The 13,514-nt window shown below is 32.2% G+C and overlaps 1 long non-coding RNA gene across 1 annotated transcript in view; it reads right to left on the bottom strand.

The window, feature by feature from the left end:
* Nucleotides 1–918: 918 nt before the first annotated feature.
* LOC126881006 (uncharacterized) overlaps nt 919–13,514 on the bottom strand; it is a 32,787-nt gene continuing 20,191 nt past the window's right edge. The window contains exons 2-3 of the long non-coding RNA XR_007696706.1: nt 8,671–8,841; nt 919–1,109 (exon numbers count right to left, since the gene is read on the bottom strand). This is a non-coding gene — a long non-coding RNA (uncharacterized LOC126881006). The remainder of the gene's footprint in view (nt 1,110–8,670; nt 8,842–13,514) is intronic.

The following is a 13,514-nucleotide window of genomic DNA, read 5'->3' as shown; positions in this document are numbered from 1 at the left end:
AATCTTGTGTTTAGATAAATATTACCTTATAATCTTTTACAAACTTCCAAAAATATATAGGTCCGAAATGTTGATGACACACTTGTCTATTGGAATTAACTGTTTCAGGATCCATTATATTGTTTTTTAATGTGGAGAAACACAACTTGGGATAATCAATGTAAACTAAAAATTCTACTCATAAAAACGGAGAAGAGGTTAATACACTTGATTAAAATTGTGATTAAATCTAATTAAAAACGTAACACCACTATAATAAAATAATTAAGCCACAAACTGTAAAATAAAAAGTAAATAACAAATTAATTTAATTGTCAACTGTCAGTTGTTAAATATGACAAGAGAATTGACTGACAGCGACATCTCTGGATTGGAATGGTAACTAATTTGCTGTCTTGACCTTGACAATTTACGTGAAACGTCTATGAGTATGTATGGTTTGTGGTCTTGACCTTGACAATTTACGTGAAACGTCTATGAGTATGTATGGTTTGTGGTGTCACACGTTACAGTGGTTTTAAGGAGATGTTATCTTTAAGTTTTCTTGAATTTTTCTATCATATAATCAATAGCTACCACTAAAAGTTTGTTCTAATATAAATAACAATAGAATTATAGATATTTTAGATCAGCCTAAAAGGAGTGAAGTAAATTTTAAGCATCCAAACTCTAAAGATGTAAAAAAATTTAGCAGAACACAACAAAACATACACAACATACATAAACAAAACACAACAAAAAAATTAAGTCATACAAACCACAGAAAAAATGATTGTCGGTATCATCAAAGACAAGAAAAAAAATATAGTATAGATAGTGGACATCGTCTACGGATTGGCACATTTGTATCAGGCTAAAAAATTTTAAATGCATCAAAAATATACATTTTTTTATTTACATAATATATTAAAGGAAATCTTTAAATTGTATTATTTATTTAAATAAATATCATTACATCTAATTTATTTTAACTTATAAACTAAAATTAAATTAAATATCAACATATCACGTTAAAGCTTTTTTACGTAAATACGGCAAGCTGGCAATTATAAATATATTGAAACTTTTATCTGAATTGTACTTTCCACAGTCTTCTGAGGGTGATTTATCTAAAAAGAGAAAAGTGCTGTTAAAATAAAATTATAAATAATCTAGAATAATAATATATTATGCTGGAATGACATAAGATTTCAGTTTAAGAGCAAATATCGGGTAGTACAATGAGCAGAAAACGATAATTAATAAATTCTTTTCATTCATGCCCATCCAAGTAGATGGCGCCATTGTACGCTTACCACTTGAGTGGGAAACATTTAGGAAACGTTTCAGAAAACGATCAAGTATTTGCTCGATAGTACCAAAATTTTGTCTAAAGGTAGAATTCCGCACCAAGCGACCGAGACAGGAGACCGCGACAGGCGACAGATAGGCGAGGTCTCCCCACGACTGCTCTCAATGCAATTATATCAGGGTAGTTCTGCAGCCCGCGACCGAGACCAGTGACCAACTATCGTCTATTCGCGACCTATCTGTCGCCTCTCGCGGTCTCCTGTCTCGGTCGCTTGGTGCGGAAGTCTACCTTAAAGCCAAATTGGTAGTTTGGTATTTATTAAGGTATTTTCTAAGATAATATAGGTTCGATTCTAAGCACAAAGATCTGTTCGAAAAGCTTTGCGAGAGTTGGTAGAAAATTATCGGACGGTATGATGAAACCTCATTTGGGTCTTTGCCAAGTTTTCGTACCATAATTATTTTATCTACTTTCCACTAGTTTCCGCAGGACAGGAAAGTAACCAATTTTTATGATAGCGTTGAAAATATATAGTATTAGAATATACTATATACTATATACTATATACTATATACTATATACTATATAGAATATATTAGAATATAGAACAATAGAAAAACAGACACTTCTACATACGCACTTCACCTTCTAGATCATAATCATTCTTTTAATGAAGAGTTTCAAATTTTGCATATTCAAAATAAAGGCCTTAAGCTATCTTTATTAGAATCTATGGAAATTAATAAATTAAAAAATACAGATATAATTCTGAATGACCAACTCGAGACAAACAGCTCCCCACTCCTCAACCTCTTCAGTTAAAGACTTTATAAAGGCAAACCCATAGTAAACTAAATCACTTGAGAAAGGCACTCTGCCGAAACAGCTGTAGTCACTTAGTTATAATAAATTTTGTGGAAGTATAGAAAACAAACGTTTTCAGTGTTTTATTGTTAGATATAGTTTAGCCTTTTACCCTAAAAACTTTTTAGTATTAGACCCGTGATAAGATGATAACTGGGTGCTTTTTTATTTAATTGTGCACGGACTTCTGTGATTTCGACACCCCCAGCGAACAAGGTTGTAACTCAAGTTACATTTTTTTTTCAGATTTCAACACAGGCGAATTCAGCAAAAAATTGCGCACACGTCAATATAAACGACATAGTTTAATTTTCAATAGTTTGGCTAATAAGAAGTTGCATTTTAGCTTGAAGAAGGCAGTAACACTGGATACTCCCTATGTAAAATATTTACTTTCTTTATACTTGACGATCAACAAGGTTTTTAAATCATTTACAACTTTGTTGCACGTATGTTTAATTTATAACGTATTCAAACATATGGTGCATCTCATAAGTCAAATTATCGAAATAGAAGTAAAAACGGATTTACGGAGTTTTTTTTCTTTTTGGTAGTTGCGGTGGACAAAATAAGTATCGAATAGTGTTTGCTACGTACTTATATGTAGTGAAAAAGTTTAATATTAACATTACACATGTATTTTTAGAAATAGCACATTCACAAAACGAGGGTTATTCAATGCATGCCCTTATAAGAAAAACAGAAAAAACATTGAGTCGTATATGCTCCACACCAATGGTTAACCATGATACGATATGCCAAAGCATCAGGCAAGCCTAAATCCGTAAATGAAATAAATCAGAAGCATATTCTAAATTTTGACCCATTTAAGGGCACACATGTTAATTTTGAAGTAGATATTAATAGTAAAAGAGTAAAGTAATAAACTAAAATGGTTTAAAATTAAATATTTACAAATACGTAATAAAAATTCGAAAAATTTGAGATATTTTGTACCACGATTTTTTCATAGTGATAGAAGTTGTGTTGAATATTATTGTTATTGTAAAATTTATAATTTCCAATTAAAATTGTGTAAACTGTGAGTTGATATTTTGTTTAAATATACCACAAAAACTAATTTCTCCTAGCTATATTGCAAATAACTCAAAACATACAACCTTTTACTAGTTAAACGGGAAAAATAATTAACACGGGGAGTGTAAAATGGTTGTTAGTCGAGTTACAACCTTTTTCTACGAATACTCATGTTTAATCTCAAGGTTGTATCTCAATCAAACTCAAGATTCTTAATAGTTAATAAAATTGCAAAGCATACATCTCACAGTAATCCCTTAATATGTTATAAATATCATATCACATTAGTGTAAAAGGGTCCAATCATTTAGCTACAAATTTTTAAAAATTCTTGTTTTCGTTTTTTGCCTCTCCTGTAAAATCGCTAAAAATGAGTTACAACCTTGTTCGATGGGGGTGTCGATTTCACAAATTTTTCTTTTTTTTTTTAATCGGTGGACTCCTCTGATTTGGGGCGTCCAGCATGTCTAAAATGGGGTTTTCGTCGTGTTTGAACTTCTTTCTGATGAGGTTGAAATACAGACTTAAGATGTTCCTCAAAAATGATTGCTTTGCCTTCATCACTACGAGCCCAGCTACCAGAGTCTTTTCTTATTGAAGTCTTAGTTTGTTGTTGGCATTTCAGTTTGTTATTTCCATGGTCTTTATTTTCATTTACGGAAATTTTTCCAAAAAGATATCTTCTTTGTGTACCGTGCTTGTTTTCAAGCGTTGTCTATCGTCGTATTACCAAGCTGATGACATGTTTCACGGTCGGCAGCTATATGAAATAATTTCTCGACCGTTCGACCTATCCATTGTCTAATATTACGCAGCCAGGACAGTTGTTTTCTTCCAACCCTGCGTTTCCTTCGATATTGAACTGAATGATCAACCGGAGTAAGCGATATTTGGGTCCTCTCATTATATGACCGAAGTATTGAACCTTCTCCATTTTTATGACGTTGATCAATTGTCGCTCTTTGTACATGGTCTCCAGCACACGTTCGTTGGATATGTGTGCTGTCCACGAGATTCTGAGCATGCCACGGTAACACCACAACTCGGACGCTTCTAATTTGTTGAGATTTTTCACTTTTATAGTCCAAGTTTAACATCCATAGAACAAAACGGACCAGACGACTTCAATACTCTTAGACGTGTGGTTATTGACAGATTTCTACTGCATAATAGAGAACGCCAGGTAATAAAGCTTTTTCGTGCAAGTTCTATTCTGGTAGAAATTTCTTTATCACTTTCCGCTCTGCAGTCAATCCAGCTACCCAGATATCTAAAGTGTTCCACCCTTGCCAGGATTTTGTTATCTAATTTTAGTACTGAGTCTTCGATATTAATTTCTCCGACCACCATCCATTTTGTTTTCTTTACATTGATTGTTAGGAGCTTTGCAATACATTCGTTGTTTACAGCGTTCAACAGGGTTTGAAGGGTTTGTTTTGTGTAAAACCAGCATCTTTGTATTTGTTTAGTGCTTTTATGTTGATTTAAGTGCAACATCCTTTGTGTATTTAAGTGGCAGTGGCAGGCATTTAAGTTGATTTACTCAGGGACCAATTATTCGTTTGATATGTTCCAATTTGTCAATCTGCTGCTGAAGTGACAAACTATGTTGTGGTAGTTAACGCTTGCCATAGGTATATTCAGCGCATTTCTGGTGCTTAGTCTGCTTAGCTCAGTTTAGTGGTCATAGGAGAGGTGTCTTCAATCCGTTCCTCACTTCTTTCATTCTACTTCTGAGGTGATGGTTGGTGGAGCGATTTCAACTATTGGTAGATCTCTTCGAGGGTGTCGGTTTAACACGAGATTAATCTCTTTTTTTTAATATTTCCGGTGTGTAAACGTTAAAAACAAACGTGAAATGATGTAACTTTGAATATAATCAATCGTGATCTAATCCCACACAAATACAATATTTAACCTAAACATCTCACAAGAAAACAGTTTCAGAACCTGGGTAAAATAACATTTAAACCATATTATACGGGCAAAACAATACTCCTAATGTTGAGTCCGCGAATCTTTACCCGTGCGTCATCATTTAAAGCATACGAAATAAGTCTATGATAAGTCGGAAATTGAAATTTACTAAACGCAACAGCAAGTCACTTACTGTCACTTGCTGTTGCGTTTAGTAAATTTCAATTTCCGACTTATCATCGATTTATTTCGTATGCTTTAAATGATGACGTACGGGTAAATGGTTTTATCGCGTCTTAAATATATACAGACTAAGCTGGCGTGAACCTAAAAACATGTTAAATAATTTTCCATACCTATGCCCCATACCTATCACTAGGTTTTTGTACGTTAAATACTTGTAGTCCAGAGAAGTAAGATTTTTCTCAATGCCCTGTTCGGGACTTGAAATAATCCAGGTAACTGACAACTTTTTTAGTTATTGTAGACCTAAAGAAGGAAAACCTACCTGTTTCCTGCTAAGAGTTCGGAGCCATTTTGTAGTTATTAACAATTTAGTGCAAAAAACGCGATTTTTTCGATTTTTTGTACGTTAAATACTTGTAGTCCAGGGAAGTAAGATTTTTCTCAATGCCCTGTTCGGGACTTGAAATAATCCAGGTAACTGACAACTTTTTTTAGTTATTGTAGACCTAAAGAAGGAAAACCTACCTGTTTCCTGCTAAGAGTTCGGAGCCATTTTGTAGTTATTAACAATTTAGTGCAAAAAACGCGATTTTTCGATTTTTTGCTCCCCATTAAAAAACTAAATAGAATAGTTACCATAAAACTGCAAAATTTGGTTTTTTAGAACATTGAAAAAGTTTTAAAATGGCGATTGTTGAAAGTAAAAAAGTCAATTTTTGCCACGCAAATTGCAAAATAAGTGAAAATAATTTTTTATTAATAACTATTATTAAAATTAACCTAGAACTTTAATATTTCACCCAAATTTGGGTATTGGGGTACTAAACAAATACTCAAAATTTGAGCGTAATCTATTAATTAGTTTAAAAGTTATTTTACTTGTTTATCTTAGAGACTTTTTTTGCTGTAACAGACACAAAATAGTGGATATAGGGTAATTTGTGAGAATGCCAAATGAAAGTAGAAGACTTTTGCCATCAGTAGGTATATTATATATTAAAAAAAGATAAAAAACTACTTACTATAGATAGTCGAAAATCCTAAAGCAAAATTATTGACAATATCTGTAGGAAAAATATGTTTACATATTCGAAAAGCAGGTAATTTTCCCACAAATTTTAAAGAAATAGAACTCTGGAACGATTAGACAAAAATAAGGAACTATTTTTTTACTTCACACCCACACTAATTAAAAAAGTAATCAGTTTCATTTTAAAGATAGAGACTTAAAGTTTTATCATACAGTAGAAATTAATTACAACTGAAACAAAAAATACAATTTTTTCAGAAAAATATATTTTTTATCAATTTAAACAAATTAGATTGTTTGTTAATTATCATATTATTAAAACATTGCATATTTGTAATATACCTACGCAAAAAGGACATACGAATCATAAAAAAGATCAAAATCTATCAATCAGATCCTGAGATAAAAAAACACAGTATTTTGAGGTTCATTAACATTTATAAACGCTTGATTTTTAGTTTCCCTCAACAAGATACATAGTCATTAACATTATCATCCAACCAATTTTCATTTCAGCTTCAGCCTTATAAACCTGGATCCCGCGTTCCAAAAAAAAGTTGATTAATAGCAAGCTGAAAATTTGTTAATAGCTTATCGGCGTCTAGTCGGACAAACTTTGATGTATGAGAACACTCGAACAGGGGGAGTTTTAATTGTGAAACAGTTTAAAAATTTGGAACGTCAGATTACGAAAACGTTCCATGTATTTTGTCGAACAGAACATCCAATATTGATTTGTTACCATTTCATTAAACTCTCGTGCAAAAATCAGACTGCTATTACTAACCAACATGATTCTTGTCATTTGATATGTTCTTCGTGTTCCACTCATTAAAATGCTCCGTTTGTGATAAACACCAGACTGATTTTTGCACGAGAGTTTAATGAAATGGTAACAAATCAATTGGAAGTTTTGTCCGACAAAATACATGGAACGTTTTCGTAATCTGACGTTCCAAATTTTTAAAGTGTTCCACAATTAAAACTTCCCCTGTTCCAGTGTTCCCGTGCATTAAAGTTTGTCCGACTAGACACCGGTAAGCTATTAACAAATTTTCAGCTTGCTATTAATCAACTTTTTTTGGTACGCGGGATCCAGGTCTATTATTTGTAACAGTCACAGACAATGCTAAGTTTAATCTTAACCCTACTTTTTCCTAATCGTTTTAGAATAGCTTTGTTGGATGTTTAAATTCGTGTATGTAAACTTGCCAGCTTTTAGAATATGGAAAAATGTTTCGTCTACAAATAAAAGATTGTTAATAAGTTATTATACATATACGTTAAAATTAGCGCAAAACTATTTTTGGTTATAAAAATGATTTTTTAACCTTTTGATAGATTCATAGTTTAACTTTTAAACTTTAATTTGATAAGCGTAGAATTACGGTATTTCATTATTTTCTAATATTATTGCAAAACAGCTCTCTGGATAAATACAATAACTTTTAAACAAAAATGGATTGTTCTGAAATTTTGAGTGTTTGTTAAGTACCCCAATACCCAACTTTAAAGTTATAGGTAAATTTGAATAATAATTATTGTTATTAGCAAATAACGATTTTACCTATGGCTCAGTAGTAAGAGAGCCTACCTTTGATCCAAGAGTCATGAGTTCAAATCTCATCTGGGTAGGAATTCTTTTATTTATTAAAAATTACTAAGTGAAAATAATTTCTATCCTTGTGGGATCGGTACTCACCTAAAGGACCGCAGACGTTCGGATACAATTAGCGTCTCTTTGTAAAAATAATGAAATCAACTTAACTAAGTAACAAGACATTTACTCAACACACTCACATTACACGTTACACTATCTGATTGTGAAAGCAACAGTAACATGTTAATGGCCATTAGTTGTCGAGGCATTAAACTAAATAAAAAAAAATAACGATTTTGCCTTACTTAGCAGTTTGCGAAGTAAAAAATTGATATTTTAACTTTCAACAATCGTCATTTTGCAACTTTTTCAATGTTCTAAAACACCAAATTTTGTAATTTTTTGTGAACTATTTAGCTTTCTAAAAAAGTGCAAAAAATTGAAAAAATCGCGTTTTTTGCACTAAATTGTTAATAACTACAAAACGGCTCCGAACTCTCGGCAGGAAACAGTTGGGTTTTCTTTCTATAGATTTACAATAACTAAAAAAGTTATCAGATACCTGGATTATCCAAAGCCCGAACAGAGTCTTTTTTCGCTTATTTCCCTGGTATTGGGTTACGAAGACACTACAATGTATAATATTAAGTCAATGAAGAAACTTTCAGACAGAAACAGACCAAAACTTTTAATACAATTTATAAATTTAAAAACTGAAAAGCAATTTACGAACACACTACTTACCTTTCCCTCTATAACAATTTTATCGGTTATTGTAAACTGTTCTACATTTGCCTCTGATCATCCTGTTAGGTGGATTACAAGGAATATCTACTAAAAATCGATTATCGAGTTGCATAGTACTATTTGTAGTAGTATTTGTCTTCGTATTACTTGTTTCTCCAAATCGGTTAACTGAAAATACAATTCTATTTAAATCCATTACAAGATAAAATACACATCTATAAATATCGCAAAGTTTCCGGGGAAAATGTTGACTAATAATTTGCAATGTAAATTACCCCAGTTACATTAAAACTAGTTCATGATTCATGGGAATCTTAAAAAGTTACAAATTATTGTTTTTGATTATATTATGTAAATTTATAGTAGAAGCAAAAAGATAGTATTTCCATGGAAGATCATTGGGACGACCGAGGAAAAGATGGTCAAACAACGTCAATTGAGGCTAAAAGCTGAACTAAAACAGGTATGAGCCTATTTATAAAGTAGGAAGTAGACGACGAAAAAGCAAAAGATTCAAAACCAACAGGCAAGAGACCACTAGACAGGCCCTTTAAAGCGTTGGGAGATAGCTGACAATCAAGAACACAGCTGTAATTATTATTACATAAAATGAGTATGGCTACTGCAACACGCATAATATGAGAATTTCAACACAAAAAGTGAATCCAAAGTGACACCCAAATAGTGACATCCAAATAGTGACATCCAAATAGTGACATCCAAATAGTAAATGAAGTAAAGCACCAAGAAGCGAACAGATAATCGGACACAAAGTAACATAAAGGTAATGAAGTACTAAACTCTAAGATGAACCACTTTTCTCTCAATGAGTTGAGTGCTTCATTACCTCTAGACCACATTTAAAAAAAATGAATCCTTCCTTTCCTAACATAATATATAAAGGGGGTCTACCCCAAAATCCCGACAGCCAAAATCCCGACATTCACAATCCCGACGGCCAAAATCCCGACACGCCAGAATACCGACAGCCCAAAATCCCGACATTCCAGAATCCCGACAGGTTTGATAAGTTTCTTTTTAACATATAATTACATTTATTTCTTGTTTTTTGTTTATGGCCATCTGTTTTTTAATTTTTGTTACTAAACAAAATGTAGTGGTCGGAATTTTTACTTATGCGAGGATATGTCGGGATTCTGGCCTGTCGGGATTCTGGCGTGTCGGTGTTTTGGCCGTCGGGATTTTGGCTGTCGGGATTTTGGCTGTCGGGATTTTGGGCGGCACTGATATAAAGGATATTGAAACATATTGAAAACAGGGCGTACGCCGCAGAATAGCAAACAATACATTAAGGGGCAGATCACGAAATTAAGACATAAGTCATATACATATCGCACCTCCGCTCAAAGAGTGTCATAACTTAAAAAGTTTTAAAATCTGTTTTATTGCACCAACAGTTTAATAAAACTATAAACTCCTATCTCACAAAGTGTCACGTCTATGGGTCAAGTATTTATCGTTAGATGAGACTAGTGTCACATATCGACTTGTGCAAAGCATTTGTCCATCTAATGGCGCGTCAGCATTGGTAAATTTTTCGTGCGTATTGAACTAATGGTTCGTCGCAAGAATTTCCGTCACAAATTTTTACCAGTGAGGACGCGGTGCTTAAATCATTTGATCTTCGCTCGAAAACGATAACCGATGGAGCGTGTGCGTTGTGTGCGTCGAAAATTCTTGCGTCCGATTTATGCCACGAATACGTCCACACTAGCACAATTTACTTCGAGCACGCAAATATTTGCGACGAACAGCTAGTACGCACGAAAAATTTACCAATGCGGAAGCGGCATTAGATGTGTATAAAGCGTCGTTTGTCGAGTTAAGACAGTGTATGTGATTACTTTATTCAAAACAATCTGCATACGTGCTCAAGAAAAGTGACACATTTTTCAATTATTTATTTTTCTTTTTGCAGTATTTTATGTCTAATGTTGTTACTTGTATTTAAAGTTGCATCATTAAAAAGTACAAGGCTGTTAACGAGATAATAATAATGATATTATATTCCGTACTGCAAGTGTCACTTTTGATAAATAATATTTCGTAAATTTTTCGTTATTTTATCTGTATAGTGTCACAACAAAAAAAAAAATTTTTTTTATTTTTAATATACAGTGGAACCTGCTTAATTCGAACTTCCATAATTCGAAATCTTCTTTAATTCGAATTTTTATTCTGGTCCCTAGCATTTCCTATATAAGTAATGGTAAAAAGTCGTGAATAATTCGAATTATATTTTGGATAATTCGAACTTTTCTGCTATCTTTTCTGGATATCTTAGAATCTTTTGTCATTACTGAGAAGCTTGTCATCTCTTTGGAAAAAAAGAAAGTCGGTCTTTTTTATAGCTTTCAAATGTTTTAATTGGTATTTTTGGCCGAATTTTGTTAGCCCATTTTTTTAGGTTGACAAAATTCGGGCAAGAATAGGAACAAAAACATCTCCAAGCAATGAAAATGATCAACTACTGTTTTTTTGCTGATCAACTACTGATATTTATCATTTGCAGATGTTTTTGTAGGTAATCCTTGTTTTTGTTGATTTATTTTTTAATTCGAATTTTTGGATAATTCGAATTTTTTTAACGGTCCCCTAAGATTCGAATTATCCAAGTTTCACTGTACTAAAGCGCTATTTTATAGAGCTTCAAAAACCATTGTAACTGACTAAAACAGTTACTATTCTAGTTTTTGAATTAAACCCAAAAATGTTGTAGGACAAACTTTAAACGTCGTTTTCTCGAAACTTTGCTTTTTTGACTTGCGGAGGTGCGATATGTAAAATTATTGAATGACAACCCATTTATGAACAATTCAAATTTGAAGTTAACAAGAAATAAGAGCCTGCATGGAATATAACTAAAGGTCAGTAAATGAACATAAAATGCGGTGATACCGTGTAATTTTCAAGGTCAACACCGAATTGTATGAAAATTTGGATTTAGTTGTTACCCTCCACTTCACTTTCGGATATCCCAAATGAAATCAATCGTTACCGCTTTATTTATTTTAATTATGTATTGTTTATATGATTTGTAAGTTTCACCGGTTCAAAGTGCTAATCAGGAATGTATGCAAACTTTGAACAGTCATATCGTTGATTAATAAATAATATACAGTTGAGTCCACGAGTCTTTACCCGTGCATCATCATTTAAAGCATACGAAATAAGTCGGAATGTTGTTCTGAAGCTATTTCCTTGTGGCATTTTTATAATCAACTATTTTCAATGGGAAATAAGCCACAATTTTACCAAAAAAATCGTTTTATTAACGTTTCGAAGCCCAAATCGGGTTTCGTTGTCAAAATACAAAATACTACTAAAATGAACAAAAATTTTGTTGCTAAGTAAAAAAAATTCTTCTAATAATTTATTTAATCTGACTCATTTATATTGGTAATTCAGACGTATATTATACATTTTAAATTAGAAGACTTTAAAATGATATCGCCAATATTTATGAGTGGCGTTCCTGGGACGACTTTACTAAAAGATAGTTCATTCGATTACATGAAATCAATCCCAACTCAAGAATATCCGTCACAAAAAAATCATATCCTGTGATCTGTCTTTAAAAAGACAACCAAATGCAACGATGACAGTAAACTTCTCGCGTTAGAGATTCCATAGTAAATCACGAGGGAAAACCAGGAAAAAACCTCGTGATACTATCCCGACATCGTAAGTATTTGGTCTTACATTTAATATACTTTCAAAAAACTAATACCAAATTCTGACTTTATTATGTTTAAATTATAAATAAAATTCATAATACATAGACAAACAATAAGTAATACTAAAATATAAAATTTGTACTAACTCGATATGTTATTGACTTGCTAATCGTGGTATGTTCTTTCTCTTGACTTCCTCTTTCAGTATGGGTAACCACATCCTACTGCATTCTACCCAGGAATTTGCGACACAATTGGTTTCATTTAGCATAATTAGAGCCGCTTCTTTGATTTTTCTCTTTTTACTATCTGATTCTTTCAGGATTATACTTGAATCTCTCCACTGAACTCTATGTTCATTATCTCATGCGTGTTGACATATTTGAGATCTATCAAATTCTCTATTTTTAATATAAGACTGATGTTCACTTATTCTAACTTTTAATGGTCTTGATGTTTCACCTAAATAAAATTGTTCGCATTCACAAGGTATTTTATAAATGCAATTCTTTGTTCTTTCTTGTTCATTGTTAGGTTTAGTTTTAGATAGAATAGATCTCAATGTGTTTGTTGTTTTGAATGTTGTTGAAATGTTGAATTTATTTCCTATTGTTTTAAGTTTCACGGATAGTCCTTTTATATATGGTATTGATATTTTCCTCGTATTATTTCTTGTGAATGTTGTAGGATCCCGTTTTAAGTTGTTCTGTTCCATTCGATCCAATCTTGATAATTCCTTATTTATAAACGATAAAGGATAATCATTTTTTAATAAAACAGATGTTAATAAATGTTTTTCTTCTAAAAATGAATTTTCGTTAGAACAAGTAATTTTGGCTCTATCATATAAGGATTTAATGATTCTCTTTTTAACGTTGATGTTGTGATTTGATTTGTAATTGAGATATCTGTTGGTGTGTGCTGGTTTTCTATACACTTGAGTCTCATATCCAGTATCCTTCTTTGAAACTAAAACATCGAGGAAAGGCAAAGTGTTATTGTATTCCTTTTCCATTGTAAATTTTATTGTCTCTTCTTGATCGTTTATAATATTCAGGAATGTATCCAACAATTCTGATCTATGAGGCCATATCGAAAACACATCATCTACATATCTCCACCAAACTGTGGGTTTTAAATTTT

This window comes from Diabrotica virgifera, chromosome 1, assembly GCF_917563875.1.
Source record: "Diabrotica virgifera virgifera chromosome 1, PGI_DIABVI_V3a".
Lineage (NCBI taxonomy): Eukaryota > Metazoa > Arthropoda > Insecta > Coleoptera > Chrysomelidae > Diabrotica > Diabrotica virgifera.
Note: the sequence above shows the minus strand (reverse complement) of the source record. Positions and strands in the feature narration are given on the sequence as shown.